The 22,410-nt window shown below is 36.2% G+C and overlaps 1 pseudogene across 1 annotated transcript in view; it reads left to right on the top strand.

Moving 5' to 3' along the window:
* Window positions 1-16,839, top strand: part of LOC117687302 (talin-2-like) — a 42,767-nt pseudogene extending 25,928 nt beyond the window's left edge. Inside the window, exons 33-38 of the transcript XR_010712718.1 lie at window positions 2,191-2,315; window positions 3,574-3,699; window positions 6,809-6,880; window positions 8,617-8,799; window positions 11,314-11,440; window positions 14,451-16,839. The product of XR_010712718.1 is annotated as a talin-2-like (transcript). The remainder of the gene's footprint in view (window positions 1-2,190; window positions 2,316-3,573; window positions 3,700-6,808; window positions 6,881-8,616; window positions 8,800-11,313; window positions 11,441-14,450) is intronic.
* Window positions 16,840-22,410: the final 5,571 nt, after the last annotated feature.

Raw genomic sequence — 22,410 nt, 5'->3', positions numbered from 1 at the left:
GTAGATTCCATTAACTCCTGTCTCCTCTCTCTGACCTTACATCTGCGTGACCTTGACCAGAGAATGACTTTATTACCTTAGGTGATTTACCCCATACTCAACAGATTTGATTCTATGCATCTTGCCTCTCTCTGACCTTACATCATTGTATCTTTGACTTTATTTTTGACCTGTGATTATGTATGACCTTTTGACCCTATTTGATTTAAAGCAAACTTGACACATGTGACCTCCTGCATCATGAATGACCTCAGACAGCCACTCTGACTTTCTTTGTCTTAAAAAATTAAGAAAAAAGTTGGACTTTAGTGTAAGAAAGTACTGGGCTGCATTTTACAAAGGAACTCTTTGACTTGGTCTTAAAACATCTCACTCTTGTGGAATGATCGCTGTAAACCAACTTTTATTTGCATGCGAGAAATTTGGCGAGGTTTGCAAGAGCCTCATTGTCATGAATATTTCCTGGCGCAAACCCAATCCTTGTCGTACGATTGTTATAACAACACCAGTCTTAATAAGGCTTGGTCGCGAACATTAGTCGTTGCCAACCAGTTTATTGGGAATAAATTGCAAATAAAGTTGTTGCGAATAAAAGTTGGATTATGTTATCAATTAGAAGTACTGATAAAGCCATTTGTTCCTTTGTTCCAAACTATTTTTTAATTTCTATATTACGTATACAAAGTTTTATGTTTAATCATCAAATAAATAAATATGTTTGATTATAAGTCTCAAGATCTATTGTAAAATGCAGTTCTGACTTCTATGTGGGCATGCCTAATGTAGTCCATACATGCTAGGATTCCAGCTGTGTTATCATCAAAATACTATTGGATAATTCACTGGAATTCCCCATGTAATGGTTAACATGCATTGTGTTCAGTGTAAGCCCTAAGATACAATACTGTATGCAGAGTTATTTTCGCCCTGTGTTATTTTCGCCCTTCTGCACTTGCAAACGGTTTCGCCCCATCTTAAATTTGCCCAAACATGATTGCATAGTAAAGAGATTATTGGAACATTGATATTTGCCCAGTCTTTAATTCGCACGTTGACAGCGAGGGCAAAAGGGCAAAAATAAAACGAAGGCGAATATTTCCCTTTATACAGTATGCTGTTGATTAAGCCTACAGTGTTATAAATGTTGTTTCAGCCAAGACATCGTATCAAGTTGTTGTGGAATATATAAAATCTATGTATGTGTACTGCAAGATTGACAGACAGGTTTAAGTTATATATATAGTTTGTAACCAAGGACACCTGTTTCTCAGAATATTCCATTGAGAAATACTGTAAGTTCCTAATTAAACTCAAGGAATTAATTTCCACGTACAATCATGAGATGCAGTCCTCAAAGATTTTAAAATCACTCTTATTTTTCAGACAGTTTTGAAACCATTACAAAAAATAAGGAATTTACAGTAGTTTTAGATTCCAGCTTACAATCATTATCCATTTTATATTCCTCCTGAATTATAATGTTAGTACTGAGTCATCTATGTAAATTCTTATGTATAATGCATCAATTGTTCCACATACAGGAAATCCCCATACCTCAACTGTATTAGATCAAACAATATGTATATCCCTAAAAGCAAACCTGAGTTTCATTTCTTTAAATTGTATGTTTGCAGTCAGTGATTAGATTAGACTTTGTCCCCAGTTTATTTCTTGTTTGTTAGATGCAGTGTTACATTTGTTACCGAGTTACCAGCATGAACCTGAGTATGATATCAAGCATGTATGACTTGTTTTATTTTGTCTATATATCCATGCACAAGGATGTAATTACCTGCATGTATTGTTTTCTTCAGCGCGAAATGTAGGAATTGTGAAATTCCCACATTTCTTAGATTTTAGTCAATTACTTTTACAAAGACAGGGTAATATAATCATTTCATACTTTGTATTCATGCAGAGGGCTTTTGATGCAGAAATAAAAGTTTTAACAAATTTTGAGGAGAAAAAAATTTGAAGAAATTTTGAGAAAAACCTTGCTGATTGAAAGTTGGAAAAAATAGCAGCAATTGTTTTATCATTTCCGCATCAAAACCATTGTTGAAAATCATTCATTGATATTTAATTAGAAGTTTCTAGGATCATTTTGCCATTAAGTACTTTCAAGCCCTTGATTTTGCGTACCTGTGAGTGCTTTCAGTCCTTTGATTCTGTGTTCTCTGACTTTATCAGGTACAGACTGGGTGGATCCCGAGGACCCCACAGTGATCGCCGAGAGCGAACTCCTGACGGCGGCCAAATCCATCGAAGCTGCCGCACAGAAACTGTCGCAACTCAAACCACGCAAAAAGGCAAAGGTATGTGTACTACATCAGAACAAACAAACAGAAGGACTTGCCTAATAGAAGAAAGTCAATCCGTCACCATAAAACTAACATAAGTTGTACCACAAAAAAGCCAAAGTATTTGTTGTAAAGAAAGGCAGAGTTGGTTGTATTGACTTTAACTGCTACAGCTTTCACACAGGGCTCTTTGAGTAACAATGAGATGTTTGATTTAGGAATGTGAGCCAAACATTACAATGTCAACTTTTAATTATGTGAACATGGTTCCGCTTGGCATTTTCAGTGAGCTTGTGTTGAGATGTTTGTGATTTCTTTGTTGAATAAAATCTGGTGAGATGCTCGGGTTTAGGTGAAATCAGTTGAAATGAGATGGTTATCATTCCTGTAAATATGAGATATGTTGAGATTGCTTCATTGAACAATTTTAAAATTTCATTCAGATTTCAATAATGTTCGTTGAGATTTTCAATAAAGTTATGTCTATAATTGAATGAAATATTTCAATAGATAAGTGGGCTTTAGTGAGCTATGGTTTGAGACATTGTATGGTTAGATTGTTAGAGATGTTTGTGGAGGGATAGTCTCAGTGATAAATTCAATGAACAAAAGTTTTGAGTAAGGAGGTCCCTAACGAGATATTCTATGAGAATTGTCTGTGGAATGAGATATTTTGTCGAGTGAGATAGTTTGAGTGAGCTGTGGTAAGATGACTTATGAGAGATGTCTTATGAATGAGATATTTTGTCGAGTGAGATAGTTTGAGTGAGCTGTGGTAAGATGATTTTTGAGAGATGTCTTTGGAATGAGATATTTTGTCGAATGAGATATATCTGAGTGAGCTGTGGTGAGATATGTTTGATATATTTGGTGAGTGAAATCAAGTCCCACCAAATATCAGACATGTCAACACTACGGCCTGCACCGGTCAGCAGAGGAGAGATTGTGTATTGCATTTGTTTGTACATTGGAGAGTAAGTTGTGAAGAATTAATCAGTGAATGTGGAATTCAGTTGAGGGTCATGGAACATAGCATAATAAATATTAGGAGTGATGAATATGTTTTTACACCAGGATTTACAATATCATGTATTTCATTCCAAACACCTCTAATATCACTATCCTGAACCATGAATTCATTGATAAGTATAACCCTTCACATCTGAATTAAAGATTGTCCCCATTTTATGCTAAAAGTATTGCATACTTTGAAGAAGACATTTTTTTTAGTGTTTTGGGCTTATTTCACATTTTTCCCATTTATGTATTTCAGGAAGCAGACATGAGTCTAAACTTTGAAGAGCAAATTCTGGAGGCAGCCAAATCTATCGCCTCAGCAACGGCAGCCTTGGTGAAGTCAGCGTCGGCCGCACAAAGAGAACTTGTGGCGCAAGGAAAGGTAAGCCAGCAGTGGATTGAGTTTAGGACTGTACTGTAGGTGATAATGACAAATGCCTGGGTTAACTTTTGTAACTGTCTGTAGAGAAATGTTTGAACCAATATGTCAGAATTAATGATTTAGAAGTCAAGTAAAGTCTGCAAGGCATGGTAGATTCATAAATAAGAAATCTGGAACAAGGCATGAACATATTTCAAATGCTTTTGATAACATTTTCAAATTTTAATGCCATAAATAAACTTACCTGCCGGCTTGAAATATCTATTCTTAGCAATCTCTCTGAGATGCATGGTAAATGTTTTTACTAAGAAATCTAGTGAACTTCAAAAATAGTATGACGAGTAATTTGACATTATAATATTGTTTGTTCTACGTCATGGCATGTTAATGTGTCCTAGACTGTGCTGTAACACAAATTGTGATTGGTCAATCTGACAATGGGTCGGATTCTGTCAGCTTAGATCTGATCTGTATATATTCACCTGACCACCTTTTGTGTGACTAATTTTCATTGGACGATGCATTAATTCCTCTGTGTTTCATTTCGTTCTTGCATGTTCTTCTCTCCTGTTTCAGGTTCGCACGCGCAAAGAGGTAAACAATATTGATGTAACCATGGCAACCTTGCGCTTTTTTGCTTCCACAATTGTATTGTGACAACTGGGTGTATTATCTCATTATTTCTACACACACTTTATATTCTTGTTTTGCACTTGTGGGGACTTATAATTTGAGTTTAGATAGACTTCATATGATTTTAATATATTTTGAGTTAGTTCCCATTGCTGTCATATTAAAACAGGCAAATTTTGTCACTTGACAAAATTTAGACAATTTGAGCTGTAATACCAAGTATAAAATATTTTCATCTTTTTTGGGGACTTCAACAGAAAGTGTTTATAGATTGTTAAGATTTTTATCTTCTGGATTACCTCTATGACTTGTTATTCTATTTGGTCAATAATTTTAATATCCAAAATGGCAGCCAAAGGGAAATAACTCTCACCATATTAATGTCTGTTGGAAACTATCTGTATCTCAGACAAGTTATGGTTTATTTTTCAGGTTACCATTTATTTCATTTGTAAAAAATTCAGAAGTTTGTGCTTTAGTTAAAAACATTGGAAATCTGATGTTACTCCAAATTATAGCCTGAAAAAGGAAATTTCAAATAAATCTGTCTCAAGATGTTTAGTTTTAAAGGAGACAATTTTTTTGCAATATTCCTCACTTAGTTCCAAAATTTAGTTTAAGAATAGTGAGGACTTTTCTTTATAATTAATGTAGAACTTAGATTTTTTGGATTTGGTTGTGTACACAAACATTATTCATCATGACAGGGATAGGGGGTTTGAAGCTAAAAAAAATAGCAACGCTTAAAAGAAAGGTTTGCAGTGAACGCTAATCTATCCATTTTTACCCAACTTGTTCACATGACATTTGATTTACCAATTTCCATTGGTTATACTTTGTACCTGCTTTTGACCACCATTTTGAATTCCATTTTGACACTGGTGTGATTCTGTTGTGATGTGGTTATATTTTAAGTTTTAGCAACATACCACAGAAATCTGTGTGTTAACTTTTGTCTCAACCCAGAGGGAGGGGGTGACCTTAACCTTCCATTAGAAGGAATAACCAATATTTTCATTACTGTAAAGGCCAAAGAATGATTTCATATCAGAATTATGCTTCATTGATAGAGAGTATTAATGTCATCTTCATAAATCACATTTATCTAGTTTTAAAGTTAAAGAATATCTTAAAATATTACTTATAAATAATTATTGAGAACTGTAATAGGAATTGTAATGATTATTGTATTATATTTACATTGTATGATGAATTGAAAAACAAACAAAAAACACATCCTATCTTTGAGCAGTAAAATCTCTCAGTTTAATTTACACACCTCTGATAATGATTTAAGGGGAAGGATACACAAAACAGTTTAAAGTTGACCAAATTTAAAGAATTACAAATTTGATGGTTGTTGTATTGTGTCTGTGTAACACTGTAAACAATTGACAGGTTATAAAAGAGCTGGAAAAGGTAGATGTATTACAGATTACAGGAAATATACTGTAATGATTTATTACATTAGTGTAACATGTAATTACAAGTTATAGGCGTGTAAACTTCATGTAACTTATAACTCTCTTACTTAAATACTGAAAACCAGTTAAGATGTACTTAAAACCTGTAATATTTCTTTCTTCTGGGTGACCTTACATTATAGTTTTATCTAAGGATAGGAAATATATCATATATAAATTATTATAATAGAGGAAGTATGGTATCAACAACTTCTTGGGTTGTAAACAAATTGTATTTATCTGTACTGGGTAAACAGACTTTTGTTTTCTCTCATTATTGGTAAGAATATCAACATCTGTGGAACTCCTCTATATCTTGGTGCTGGTATATATATATATGTGGTTTATGATTTATTCATGGGAACTCAAATATTTGAATTGATATATCTATCTTTCAAGGTATTATAAAACTGTGGATAAATTCACACAAGTACTTACATAAAATCATTATATCGATTTATAATTGATAATTATCGATTGTAGAGGGACCTATTGTAGACTGGGAATTCTGATATTTATCATGAGTTATATGAATAATTTTCTTCAGCTTTAAAAAAGAAATTTGAAATAACATCTTTCTTAGATGAATAACATTTTTGATGTTGAAATTTTGTTTTGCTGTTGAAGCTTAAATATTAACATTTAATCATGGCCTATCAAGCCCTATAACAAAATTGTTGTTTTGGTCAGGTTTACAGAGGTTAAAGACAGGGGCATCGTTTTTAACAGAAACTTGTACAACTCTGCTGTATTTATCTTAATCAGTTAAAGTGAAGCTATATTTAAAACAAACAACTTACTGATAGATTTGCCAGATAGAAACCAGATTTACTGAATTTTGAAAGAGTTGTCCAGATTTGCTGTATATAGAGAGAGTTGTAGCATTCTCAGTGTTACTTTGGGAAATGAAGTCAAATGATTCCACTGACTATTGAAGTACATATTTAATAATAAACTGATTGTGTTGTAATAACATATACCTGTAATAATATGTTGCTGTGTTGTTATAACAGATTGGAGCAACATACCACAAATCTCAGATACTGGACGATGACGGTCAATGGTCCGAGGGGCTTATATCAGCGGTAAGTAAATGGTCAGAGGGGCTTATATCATCAGTAAGTAAATGGTCCGAGGGGCTTATAGCAGCGGTAAGTAAATGGTCAGAGGGGCTTATATCAGCAGTAAGTAAATGGTCCGAGGGGCTTATATCAGCGGTAAGTAAATGGTCCGAGGGGCCTATATCAGCGGTAAGTAAATGGTCCGAGGGGCTTATATTGGCGGTAATTAAATGGTCCGAGGGGCTTATATCGGCGGTAAGTAAATGGTCCGAGGGGCCTATATCAGCGGTAAGTAAATGGTCAGAGGGGCTTATATCAGCAGTAAGTAAATGGTCCGAGGGGCTTATATCAGCGGTAAGTAAATGGTCCGAGGGGCCTATATCAGCGGTAAGTAAATGGTCAGAGGGGCTTATATCAGCAGTAAGTAAATGGTCAGAGGGGCTTATATTAGCGGTAAGTAAATGGTCCGAGGGGCTTATATCGGCGGTAAGTAAATGGTCCGAGGGGCTTATATCGGCGGTAAGTAAATGGTCCGAGAGGCTTATATCAGAGGTAAGTAAATGGTCCGAGGGGCTTATATCGGCGGTAAGTAAATGGTCCGAGGGGCCTATATCAGCGGTAAGTAAATGGTTCGAGGGACTTATATCAGCGGTAAGTAAATGGTCAGAGGGGCTTATATCAGCAGTAAGTAAATGGTCCGAGGGGCTTATATCGGCGGTAAGTAAATGGTCCGAGGGGCTTATATCGGCGGTAAGTAAATGGTCCGAGGGGCTGATATCGGCGGTAAGTAAATGGTCCGAGGGGCTTATAGCGGCGGTAAGTAAATGGTCCGAGGGGCCTATATCAGCGGTAAGTAAATGGTCCGAGGGGCTTATATCAGCGGTAAGTCAATGGTCCGAGGGGTTTATATCAGCGGTAAGTAAATGGTCCGAAGGGCTTATATTAGCGGTAAGTCAATGGTCCGAGGGGTTTATATCAGCGGTAAGTAAATGGTCGGAGGGGCTTATATCAGCGGTAGGTAAATGGTCCGAGGGGCTTATATCGGCGGTAAGTCAATGGTCCGAGGGGCTTATATCAGCGGTAAGTCAATGGTCCGAGGGGCTTATAGCAGCGGTAAGTAAATGGCCCGAGGGGCTTATAGCAGCGGTAAGTAAATGGTCCGAAGGGCTTATATTAGCGGTAAGTCAATGGTCCGAGGGGCTTATAGCAGCGGTAAGTAAATGATCCGAAGGGCTTATATCAGCGGTAAGTCAATGGTCCGAGGGGTTTATATCAGCGGTAAGTCAATGGTCGGAGGGGCTTATATCGGCGGTAAGTCAATGGTCCGAGGGGTTTATATCAGCGGTAAGTCAATGGTCGGAGGGGCTTATATCGGCGGTAAGTCAATGGTCCGAGGGGTTTATATCAGCGGTAAGTCTCTGACCCAACAGGGTGGGAAACAAACAACGAGCAATTCAATAGAGGCATGTTGATTAAATGCAGTAATTTACAAATCGATAATATTTTTAAATAATTCTAAATACAAAATACTTCTGAAAAATTTCAGAAGCAAATAGTTTTTCAATGGTTAAATATCGTGAATGATTTTGTATGTTTGTTGACACAGAAAGATAAATCATTGCACATTTTTATTGATTCTTCTTCTTTCCAATACAAGCATTGATTTGAGCTATTTTAGTACAAAACATTGCGTTTAAACACTGATTTAAGCTTTGTTTTTGATACTCCACTGATTTAAGCTTTGTTTTTATACTCCACAGGCTAAGATGGTAGCTGCTGCCACTCATAGTTTGTGCGAGTCGGCCAATGCCATGGTTCAAGGTCATGCTACAGAGGAGCGACTCATCGCCTCGGCCAAAGAGGTCGCGGGGTCGACGGCCCATCTCCTGGTCGCCTGCAGGGTCAAGGCTGACCCAGACTCAGTCGCCATGAAACGCCTCCAGGTAAAAGCAATGTTTTCTTGTAATTTAATGCCTTGTGTCACTTTCGTTATTGTGGTAATCGCCAGGAAATGTATATGGTCTTTTTTTTTTATTAAATGTAGCATTTAAGTTTCATTATGACTTTAATATGTTGAAACAACACGAGATGAACAGATAACATGATTTGACCTTGTATTGATTGAGTTTTTTAGGTCACCTGAGTCAGGTCACCTGAGTCACTCAGGTGACCTATTGCAATTGGTCTTCGTCCGTGCGTCGTGCGTCTGTGCGTCGCGCGTTAACAATTTTACATTTTTAACTTCTTCTTGAAAACTACCAGGCCAATCGTTACCATTTTTTGTGTGAAGCATCTCTATGGTAAGAAGAATCTAAATTGTGAAATTCATGGCTCTACCACCCTTGGGGTGCTACGGGCGGGGCCAAATATGCAAAAAAAGCCAAATTTTCAAAAATCTTCTCTACTCCCACGCATGTGAGGAAAAAAACAGTTGCATGGTTATGATGTCCATGAAGCCCTCTACCAAAATTGTGAAATTTATGGCCCCAGGGTCAGGGGTTCTGACTTTAAGTTGGGCCAATATGGCCATATAGTAAAAATGTATTAAATCTTAGAAAATCTTCTTCTTTACTACCATATATATTTTAAAAAAACTAAATGCATGATTATGATGTCCACGAAGCCCTCTACCTAAATTGTGAAATTTAAGACCCCTGGGTCAGGGGTTCAGGATCTAAGGTGGGGCCAATATGGCCAAATAGTAAACATGTATTAAATCTTAGAAAATCTTCTTCTCTACTCCCGTATATATTTGTTAAAAACTAAATGCATGATTATGATGTCCATGAGACCCTCTATCAAAATTGTGAAATTCATGACCCCTGGGTCAGGGGTTCAGGCTCTAGGATGGGGCCAATGTGGCCAAATACTGTGGTTTCATTAATATTCAAGGGTATCAATTTTCGTGGATAAAGTGAACATCACAGTTTCAAGGATACGTAAATTCGTGGCCAATTACCCTATCAATACAAAATGTTAATAGAAATATCACTTCAATGAACATTAAATTTCGTGGATCAACTTAACAACAAAATCCACGAAATTTGGTATTCAACGAATATTGATGAAACCACAGTAGTAAAAATGTATTAAATCTTAGAAAATCTTCTTCTCTACTCCCATATATATTTGTTAAAAACTAAATGCATGATTATGATGTCCATGAGGCCCTCTATCAAAATTGTGAAATTCATGACCCCTGGGTCAGGGGTTCAGGCTCTTGGGTAGGGCCAATGTGGCCAAATACTGGTAGTAAAAATGTATTAAATGTTAGAAAATCTTCTTCTCTACTTCCATATATATTTGTTAAAAACTAAATGCATGGTTATGATGTCAATGAGGCCCTCTACCGAAATTGTAAAATTCATGACCCCTTTGATAGGTGTTCAGGCTCTAGGGGGGGGGGGGCAATATGGCCATATAGTAAAATGTTTTAAATCTTAAAAAATCTTCTTCTCTGCTCCCACACATGTGAGCACAAAACTGAATACATGGTTATGATGTCCATGAGGGCCTCTACTAAAATTGTGAAATTCATGACCCCTTTGTTAGGTTTCAGGCTCCAGGGTGGGGCCAATATGGCCAAATAGTAAAACTGTTTTAAATCTTAAAAACTCTTCTTCTCTACTCCCACACATGTGAGCACAAAACTGAATACATGGTTATGATGTCCATGAGGGCCTCTACTAAAATTGTGAAATTCATGACCCCTTTGTTAGGTGTTCAGGCTCTAGGGTGGGGCCAATATGGCCATATAGTAAAACTGTTTTAAATCTTAAAAACTCTTCTTCTCTACTCCCACACATGTGGGCAAAAAACTAAATACATTGTTATGATATCCACAATCTCCTTTACCTAAATTGTGAAATTCATGGCCCCTTGGTCAGGGGTTCAGGACATGAAAGGGGGGGGGGGGCAATATGGCAATATAGTGTTAATGCATATATTTTTCTTCTCTATTCTCACACATCTGTATTAAAAAAACTGACTGATTAATATGTTTACCAGGAAGTCCTCTACTGAAATTTTAATTTTCATGTCCCCTCAAGGATGGATTTTGACTCTAGGACAGGGCCAAAATGGATGTATAGATGTTAATGCAAATAACGTTAAAAAATTATTTTCTTTACTCCCGCACACATGAAAGGAAAACGGAATTCATGATTTTGTAGACCAGATCTTAGTTTTTCACCAAAATTATAGGTTTCACAGTTCTTTTTGAAATGTGGTCGTCATTACAAATTTATAATTTTTCTACTCCAGTATGAAACCTAATTAATTAGATGCATATATGAGGCTCCGTGACAAGTTTGTTTATGGGATGTATGCTACTCAGGTGACCGTTAAGGCCAATTGGCCTCTTGTTGTTGATTTTAATATGATCAATATCTGACCTAGCTACAATATAAGATCAATAAATGACCTTGATATGACCTTGTTACTATTCATATCTGTAGGCGGCGGGTAATGCGGTGAAGCGTGCCACGGAGGTCCTGGTGAAGGCGGCCCAGCAGGCCAAGCAGAGAGATGAGGACGAAGATATAAATGTGGCGGTCGACTCGCGTAAAGTGGGCGGGATCAAACGGTAAGACACGCCCACTTACTGTGTGTTGTATATTTCTTCATGTATATGTATTTATGTTCTTGTATACAATGTTAAACTGAAAACCAACTTGTCTTTGCATCTGTCAATCACAGTGATGAATAGCAGTATAGAAACTTACCTTTAGATTAATCATTCATTGTCTAGTTTACGAAAAAGCAATCTTCTGAAAAAATGAAATCCAGAAAAGACTTGTTGTTTGTGACAAGACCAATGACAATGATTGGGAATTTTCTAATCTCTTTAACATTTCTTGATTGCAAATATGAGTTGGTTTACCATATTCATCCTTGACTTTAGAGGATTATTTTTATTCCATGTTTGTACCTGATCTTTACTACTATTATATTAAAAACTTGTACAGTGTCATTTCATCAGCATTCATTAAATACCAATTTTGATTACGTTTCATTTAGTTGAGGTGATTCATGAAGTTAAATTTTCAGTGAAGTGCAAAATCAAATAACAAGTTGACTTGATTGGATTATTAGCCAGGAGTTTACATATCTATGTAACTGTGATTTTCATTAAATCCACAAAAATTTATGTCCACGAATACTAATGAAACTACAAAGTATTGATGAAATCCAAGTATTGCAAGAGAACATGGGATAAATATGAACGTTACTAGTGTATTGCATGAAGTATTCCTAATCTATACATTTATCAATTCATTTCATGATTAACACTGTATATTTCATAATTAACACTGTATATTTCATAATTAACACTGTATATTTCACCTCAATACACTTAAGATTTTTATAATATTTTCCTGAATAGGTAATATCTATAACAAGTATTGACACAAACTACTTTCAAACGTGTGAATTTACACATCCACATCACAGACTCCACGCTAACTTGTATGGTCGTATCATTGATAATATACTATATATGTCCAGATATAGCACATATGCTGAAAATACTTAAAAGATGTAATTAACACACTAACAGCTAATTACTTATGATATAAAGTAATTATATATACTTAAGATATGATTAACACACTAACTGCTAATTAAATACAATATAGTGATTATACTCAAGATATAATAAACACACTTATAATTCATTACATACAATAATGTGATTATAAATGTAGTGATTATGCTTAAGATATAATTAACACACTAACAATTCATTAAATACAATAATGTGATTATAAATGTAGTGATTATACTCAAGATATAATAAACACACTAATAATTCATTACATACAGTATAGTGATTATAAATATAGTGATTATACTTAAGATATAATTAACACACTAACAATTCATTACATACAATATAGTGATTATAAATATAGTGATTATGCTTATGATATAATTAACACACTAATAATTCATTACATACAATATAGTGATTATAAATATAGTGATTATGCTTAAGATATAATTAACACACTAATAATTCATTACATACAATAAAGTGATTATAAATATAGTGGTTATGCTTAAGATATAATAAACACATTAATAATTCATAACATACAATTTAGTGATTATAGATATAGTGATTATACTTAAGATATAATTAACACACTAACAACTGATAAATTACATGCAATGTAACTAAGAAAACAACTAACGATGTTTCAATTTTCGGGGATTTTCACCTGTGAATTTGAATTTATTGTCAGAATGAGTTGGTGTTTGATGACCTTTGACCTCTTCAATTTGACCTCACTTTACAGCCAGGAGTCACCGGAGGTCATTACTGGTGTCATTTCTCGTTTCTTTCAGGATTCTAATTAGATGTAATTTGTTAACATGATGATATGTGCTTCTGTAAACACATTATATTCGGCGTGTATGATATTTAGTGGAAACAAGTTTTTGAACAATTTAAGCATATTCCTGAATGTTGCTATTCTATACGTATATACATGGCATTGAGCAATGTACTTGATTTAGCGGAAGCCGCCTTCTGTCAAAAACGCTAAATAGAATACACAGCTAAATGTAACACGTTTACAGTATTCAAATTAGAATCACACATGACACACTGTGTACATATATGACAAACTCCAACAAGAGTCTCACGTAATATATACAAATCTAATGCACAGTGTTCAAACACCACAAACTGAGGTTATAATAGAATAATTAGCAATGCTACACATATATAACGTCTGACAATAACAACAAAAAACATCAAACAATTTTATTATAGAACTTAGAACTAAGTTTGTGGAGGTTGAGGTATGATTACTTTTTGACTGTTTGTAATCCATCTCCAATTCAATCTTTTTCTTTCTTTTTCTCTTGAAGTAAATAAATTCAATAAATGATTAATTTCATTTAAAATAAAAAAATTGATATAAAGAGCTGTGGGCTAAAATTAATGTTAAAATAATGAAATTTTACATACATTTTGCAAAGTTTATATTCAGCAATAAAAAAAGAAAGACAGAAATAACGTCAGAAGATAAAGCTCAGTTGATGTGTTGAAGTCAAAAAGTCATCAATGTCTTGTTGCTATTTTTAGCAAATTGAGGCCCAAGAGAGGATTTTGTTGTTGGAGAAGCAGCTTGAGGACGCGAGGCGCCTGAAGGAGAAACTGGCGGAGAAACGCGACCTGGCGGCTGTCTAAATAACACAGTGTGACGGGGGCGAAACGGGGGCTCATCAACCCTTGCACTTTTACCCTATAACAAAAAATTTCTTTTAAGAACTCTAGGCTGTAAAATTTTGTTTGAAAAAAGTTCTTTTCTGTTTGGCAATAATTGGTAAAGAATAAAGTAATGTATACTAGTCTAATGACATGGGGAAATTTTTAATCTAAAGACAGAATTTATAACCGTGTCCAAATTCCTCTGACACAGAGGTATTGAGCCCCCTCCCCCCTCGATTGTCACACTGTTTATTCTTGGACTGACTGCCCCGGTCTCTTTGCATGTTAGCGTATCATCCTCACCATTACCATCTCGTCTCTCATCTCCTCATATATAAACAACTTTTTTTTTCTTTTCTCTAAAAAATTTACAGGAACTACAAATTCAAGAGGAGATGTTACGGAAGGAGAGAGAATGGATCGAAGCCAGAGAGAAGCTGGCCAAGTTCCGTAAACAGCGGTACAAGGACACGGGCCACGATAGCGACTCATCATCCGCCTTCTAACACCGCACGCTCCAGCTTTAACTGTATAATGCGTATAGTGCCTGTCACGTGTCTTGTGATGTCATAATGGCTTCCATGTCAGCTGTCCTTGTGAAGGTCAAGGTGACAAGCATCTAAGTGATTGAGAATTTGAAGGGAGTGAGAGTGTATGAGATCTGGGTTAGGGTTGCATTTCTGTGGGTGTGATTTTTCAGTATAGATGTGTAAGTTTGTATACTTAGAATGATTAATGATGGATGATGTATTCAGAGGACAGAAATTTGGAATTGAGAAGAAAGAGACTCAGAAAGAAAGGATTCTCAATAATCATATCATATGTATATGTAGCCGCTGATTAAGTGTTAAACCAGTTATGTCACATATGGTACAGGATTTTACAGAATTGTTTACCAACGGTGCAAAAATTTATCTATTTTAAATAGAAGCAGTTGTTATTCGACACTTGATTATTTTTGGATTTTTCTCTGCAAGCAGACTTGTTTTTTTTTTAGAATATAAACATGAAGTTTTCCGAATCTGATAGATTAAATCTACACTGTTTTAAGGTAGCCAATTGTGATATGGTGTTACAAATGATAGATGATATGGTGTTACAAATGATAGATATGCAATACTTATATACAATATAAAGACTGATATAGCTTACTTATTCTTTGATATATATATGTATTTGTACTATCCATGTACTGCAGATGTTGTATTCAAGTCGTGTTTGTATGTCGACTTAGAAATATGCTTTATCAGCACAGTTTGAGTGAAAATTAACCAGGTTTTTTTCCCTGTCTGTTTTGTTGCTGTTTAGAGATTTCAATTCACGCTTGATTTTAGTCAGAGTTTTAATTGATAATTTCATGAGAAAAACGTTGATTTGATTTCTGTGTTTGATGCCAGGCTTCCACTAACCGAGTAAATCCGCGAGTATTTGGTGTGTACCACGCTAGTCCTACACATATACCCAGTGCTGTGTATTGAACTGATTTATGTGTGTATTTTGTATTAGTCGTGTTTAGTTTTTGATAAAAGCGATATATATTTTATTCTGTTTAATATAATGATTATTGTATAATTATTATGATGACGACTGTGTAATTTTCTACATTCTCTATCGTACACAATATATGTAGTAAACTTTTGTTTCCTATATAGAATTGGTATATTGTATATATACAGACCATATATAACGTGGCCTCCCCCTCACCAGGTGTACACTACAGACCATATATAACATGGCCTCCCCCTCACCAGGGGTACACTACAGACCATATATAACATGGCCTCCCCCTCACCAGGGGTACACTACAGACCATATATAACATGGCCTCCCCCTCACCAGGGGTACACTACAGACCATATATAACATGGCCTCCCCCTCACCAGGTGTACACTACAGACCATATATAACATGGCCTCCCCCTCACCAGGGGTACACTACAGACCATATATAACATGGCCTCACCCTCACCAGGGGTACACTACAGACCATATATAACATGGCCTCCCCTACAGATTCTGTTTTACTCCATTAAACCATACAACTACAGCATGTTCTGTACCCCGAGTTATCTCTCTTGTTTTATTCAACAAATTCAAACATCATCTTAAAGAATTTGAATTATCCGAGAAGAACATCATGTAGTCTATGAACTCGTATTTCATGATCAAAATATCTGTGTTATTGACTAGCATTATGGATTTTGTTATCAATATTTTGTCATTAACAGATTATTTTGAAACAACCCATGATTTATTTAGTCAAAGACTAGAAATTATTTAATTTTGTATCAACAAAATCGTACATTTTGTAATTGCAAATTTGCCATAAATAAAATAACGACGAAAAATGATGCTGAGATGTAGACAATTAATATATTCACTCTGACCTTAGCTAACGATAGCGATAATGTGAATATTCAGTCTGACCTTGGTTACAGCGGATGATAATATATTCACTGACCTACGTCACAGTGACGATTATTAATATATTCACTCTGACCTTAGCTAACAGTGACGATTATTAATATATTCACTCTGATCATAGCTAACAATGATGATTATTAATATATTCACTCTGACCTGTGACCTCTGCAGTGTGCATGTGTCGGCTTACTATACCATGTATATTACGTACTGTATTTTTCCATGTATTACTGGATGTGTGTGATAGTCACATAAAATTTGCATATCAAGAGTTACTGATCATGACGCTTACAAATATGAAGTTTTAATAACAGGTTCAAATAAATTTATGTACAAGACTTTGTTGTTTTGTTGTTTATTTATTTCAAAGAAAAGTGGGCGGATCCAGAATATTCCCCTGGGGAGGGGGAGGGGGAAGGGATAAGGGATAATTGTTTTGACAGTGGGGTCAAAGGCATAGATAAGAATTTTAGAATTACCAAGGAGAGGGGTTGTTCCAGGTCAAAATGTGACCCTGATTGATTTTTGGGGACAAATGTTAGCAATATCAAGAGTGTTTAGATTCATGGATGACGTCTATTTGTCATTCATAAGATAAAACTCTGCCAATCAGTTAACTTAGAGGTGTATCTAATGTTGTCACTAAAGAAAAGCATATAGTTACTCCATATGGTCACATGTCCCAGGGTCATCGGTTCACGGAATGACCCAGGGTCATCAGTTCACCGGGTCAACTTGTCAATGTCTTATGACTGGTCTGTAAGTTCACGGAATGACCCAGGGTCATCGGTCATCGGTTCACCGGGTCAACTTGTCAATGTCTTATGACTGGTCTGTAAGTTCACGGAATGACCCAGGGTCATCGGTTCACCGGTTATCTTGACAATGACACGTTTTTCTCGATATTTATATTAACAACAAACAGAATTACGACCTTTATTTATTTTAAAGGAGCCGACATACTCCTTAACACATTGACATGTCCCATCACAAAGATAAAAAAAAGCCACCACTGTTTTTGACAAACGTTAATTCTTAATCCATTTGAGAGGGGGGGGGGTAAGGATTTTCATATAAAAAGTACTTCTTTTTTGGGGTTACTTTCCGGCCAATACATGTATCGTGTATTTTGAAGGAATCTGTAAACAATGAAAGCGTTAATTTGAGAGAGAGAGAATGTTGTATATGTTTCAACAATTTTTGGTCTGTAAAACGTCAAACAGACCTTAAACATCCTGACAATTTTGATGCAGAGCTCTTATCGAGATATATTTAAATCCAAAAGATACTGTTTACCAGCTAATAAATAAATAAAATAAAAAAATTAATTAATTCGGAAAAAATTGATAAAGAGTTTTGATTGCAAAGCGTATCAGAATGCTTATACATTTGGGTGTGAAACGGTATTAGCCAATTCTTTTTTTCTTAATTTTTTTTTAGAGGGGGGAGAGGCTTACATACATTCTCTCATTTCTTTGGGGGGGGGGGGAGGAGGGGGAGGCTTTCATACATTCTCTCATTTCTTTTTGGGGAGAGGAGGGGGAGGCTTTCATACATTCTCTCATTTCTTTGGGGGGGGGGGAAGAGGGGGAGGCTTTCATACATTCTCTCATTTCTTTGGGGGGGGGGGGGAGGCTTTCATACATTTTCTCATTTCTTTTCATTTTTTTGGGAGGGGGGAGACTTTCACACATTCTCTCATTACTTTGGGGGGAAGGGGGAGGCTTTCATACATTCTTTCATTTCTTTTTCGGTCACTGCGGAGTGTAAGCCTTCCGCCTTACGGATCCAATTGAGGGTCAGCTCAAACTTAGTGATGACAAGTCCAGTATTTCTTTCTCAAGCGGTTTTATTAAGCGTGATCGTATAGTTACAATTACATCAGCTAATAGCAGCCCAAATCAGGAGTCTCAGAATCTCTATAAGCGGAATCTATCTAAATCTCAATCTCTCTTAATCTCTTCAACATCATTTTACATGGGTATATATAACATTTTACTTATGATGGACAGTTCTGACTAGTTCGGCCCATTTACGACGATCATGAGTGAACATTTAGTGTTCAAAATTAAGATTAATAGTTTATTCCTAAATAAAGTAACAGAACCGTCAAAACTGCCAATCAAAGAGTCTGGATGCAGGATGTGAGTCTCCGAGTCCTGGGTCTCGGAGTCCCCCACCTAGTATGAGGCATCACTTACTCACAATACGTTCATTCATACACGGCATAAAAGGTTACAAAGGTTAATATATCGAATACACAATACATGACGCAATATAGAGTACTAGAGCTATCGTTGCAGACACAGAATCGCCAAATATGTCACATGTTGTTAAACTCTCAATTTGGATATTATTATGCCCGTATTATGCACCTGGTTTCATAACATCATTTAGGAATACTACGCATTGCTACAAGAGTCCAGAGTTCATTCTGTCAATTATCATTAACATCATTCAGTGCGCAGCATCTAGGTACACATAAATATCACAGTGACCATTATGTAATACTAGCAATTCAAGGTCATAGCATGGCTATCTGTTTACATACGTCCCCCAAACAAAAGAAATATCCCGAAGGGAGATTTCTCATGCCTGGCGCCCGGAATAGGAAAGCGTCCTTGATCTACCCTTGATCAGACGAACTTCCTAGTGACATACCAGTCAGAACATCTATGTTAAGAGATAGTAACAAGTGACATGTTTCCACCTCCGGCTTGGAACCTCATTCATCTATAAAAACAAATCTATAACCAGGATGTATACATGTTCATAAAATCATATAGCTTGATTATATCGCATTACGACCATGAAAACAATAATGAATAAAGTATGACAATAATGATCAAGATGAAAATAATCGTAATTCATCATCAAAGTAATACTAAGTATGGTTAAGCTTGATGTCACATATATATACAAAGTCAGTGCATGCTTATAAGTTCACAAAAATATCTCTTCCTTCCTAGGGGCGAGGTTAGCGTCATAAGTTCGGAGTCCATCGGTTTCTTCCTGAATTTCTCCAGAGTGAATCAACAAATACAAGATTTACATTAGCACAAGATAACGCACATTTCTACTTTAACACATTTCACATTTTTTTTAATTTTCGCTAAATTTCACAATCCTTTCATAAGGAATACACAACTTCTTCGCGGCTGTAGCTCAATTATTCATCCATCATCGGCACCCGTGGATAGAGGGTCGGCGCGGATGGCGAGGCGACTTCTCGCGGAGCGTCTCCTGCGTTCCTCTGTTGCGTAGACATCGCAGCCTTCTCTTCCAGGTATTTACGTGCCAGCTCTGGGTCCGGTCGATAGTATTTGGTCCATGGAGATCCTTCATTTTTCTCCTCTTCAAGTAATTGTTGTGCTAGTTTGGTCGAAATTGTCCCTGTGTTACTGGTAAATTTGCGGGCTTCGAGTCTTCCGCTCCGTCGGGGTTTCTCTTGGATCCTAGTGTCTTTCGGGATTGGTTCAAGCAAATAATGTCACTAGAGGTCCATTTCTCTGGATTCACACAACAAAACACAGTGTCTTTGGAAGAACCTTTCTTATCTCCGTCACTACCCCTTTTTCGACAACCTGTCCAGCAACCACCACAGCATATACCACCCCACTTTTTAATAGTTTTGCGTTTCTTAATTCAAAGTCCTATCGTTATTGTTACTGTCAAAGTTAAACACACTTAAAACCAGGAGCTTCCCACCCAAGACGAGGATTTCATGGGTTGCAAATCAATTAGTGGCAATTCCGCCATTAGTGCATTCATAGGGAAAATTTTAATATCTTTTAGTCTTAAGACATTAAACCATGAAAACCTGATCAACCTTGTCCCATACTCAAGATGTTGATCGCCAATTTGATTGTTTTTAACAATATCTTAAATTACTTTAAAAAATTAGTCATACAGTTTCTTTACCTAGTCGCTGTTTCGTGTATTTCGAGTATATGTTAAATCTCTTTAACTCCGCATATACATACAAATAACCGAGGTGCTGAGTCTGCGTTTGCTAGTCAACGTATCTCGTCATCTGTTTTTATGTCACAGGGGGTCATCCTGTCATATCTTTTTAAAAGCGTGCTATATATACAAAGCTAAGCTTATTCAAGATTATTTACATCTACATTCGGTTTCGAGTGACCCCCTCCCTCCTAACGCTCGCGGAGGTGATTTCTCCTCTAATGATTAGCATAACCATATCAGAGTATGGCTCTGTATCACTCAAATAATGGCTGTATATGTTCAAGGTTGCTGTCAATGTGACTCCTCCAAACTTTATTTTGATATAAAGTTCACTAGGGGGCGTCAATTTCAGTTCCAATAACTCAGATTCTGACATCTGAAAATAAAGGATACTTTATCTACCCTATTACTAACTGTTTTAAGACAACTAAACAATCCTCTTTAAATTTTTGTTTATTAGATTTACGGGGTTTAGGGATTGGTTTGAAGCCTAGACCTACTTTAGGGGCTATTTCATCTATTTCCATATTTTCTTCTAAGGGTACTTATGGGTTATCTAAGGGTATTTCATAGTCTTGACCACTATTTTCACCACATTGATTTGACTCATGGGTCTCATCCGATTCTGAATCTACGGTCTGATCATTCTCGTGTTTATACTGCTGATCATCCATGATCGTCTTAGCTCTTATACGTCTTTGAAGTTCTGCTAGGGGAATATCCTCTTCGTCTGAAGATCCTTCTCTTTCCCATTGTTTGGACTGTATAGCTCTTTCCAATGGTTCTGGTTGCATGTCTTCATTTTCTGACGACGATTCATCTTCTGGTGGCACCACATAGTTAGTTTTTCTTAGAGTTCTTACACCATCTTCAGTAGTTTGTGAAAGGGGCCAGTGCGAAATGTCTGCCAGTCTTAATTGTCGTGCGTGGCATTTGGTGGTTAATCCAGTCAATTGATCTCTCACCACGAAACTAACTGGTCCTTTCTGCTCAATGATTCGATAATATGGTAGCCACTTTTTATCTAACTTATTTTGTCTTCTGTTGTTCTTAAGGTAGACAGGGTCACCTACCTGAAAATTTTCATCTTTGCTTCTCTTATCGGCCTGAGCTTTCTGTTTCTTCTTGGCTTCCTTCATATTACGATGTACTAGCAGGAAAGCTTTATGTTGTTCTTGAAGGGCGATCTTGTGTTGATCTTCTCCCGCGTATCTCCTTCGAGGTTTCATCAACGTATCAAGAGGTAATACGACATCTCTGTTGTACATAAGGTAATATGGAGAAAACTTTGACGAATCGTTAGGATGGAAACGAATGGCTGCCAACGTCTGATTAAGATGAATATCCCATGTTTGAGCGTTGTCTGTTGTTTTCTTAGCCATCACGTCATGTAGAGTTCTATGAAATCGTTCTACTTTACCATTACCTTGAGGGCTGTAATAAGATGTTTTGATATGGTTGATATTCAATTCTTTTAAAGTTTCTTCCACTTTCTTGTTCACATTTTCTGTTCCGTTGTCAGTGAGGATTTGAAGAGGACAGCCATATCTTGGATATATTTCTTCTAAGATAAGATGTACTATGTTGTCAGCTGACTTATCAGGGACGGGGAAAGCTTCTGGCCAACCAGAGTAAATGTCAATAAAAGAAACTATGTACTTGTTTCCCGACAAGGATGTTGGATATGGTCCTGATAGATCAAGTCCTACTTTAGCCATTGGAAAAGGTGGTGTATCTGTCTCTTGAAGTGGAGGTTGATTTTTCTTATTGCTCCTCGTTTGGCATACTACACATCCTTCTATATAAGAGTATAACCTTTTGTACAAATTTGGTATGTAGTACTTTTGTCTGATTACGTCATATGTTTTGTCCACTCCCATATGTCCAAGTCCGTCATGATATTGCTGCACTACTAAAAGTTCTAACTCACGTGGTACATACAG

The sequence above is a fragment of the Magallana gigas genome, chromosome 1, assembly GCF_963853765.1.
Source record: "Magallana gigas chromosome 1, xbMagGiga1.1, whole genome shotgun sequence".
NCBI classification, from domain to species: Eukaryota; Metazoa; Mollusca; class Bivalvia; order Ostreida; family Ostreidae; genus Magallana; species Magallana gigas.
This window is presented reverse-complemented; position numbering and strand designations above follow the sequence as displayed.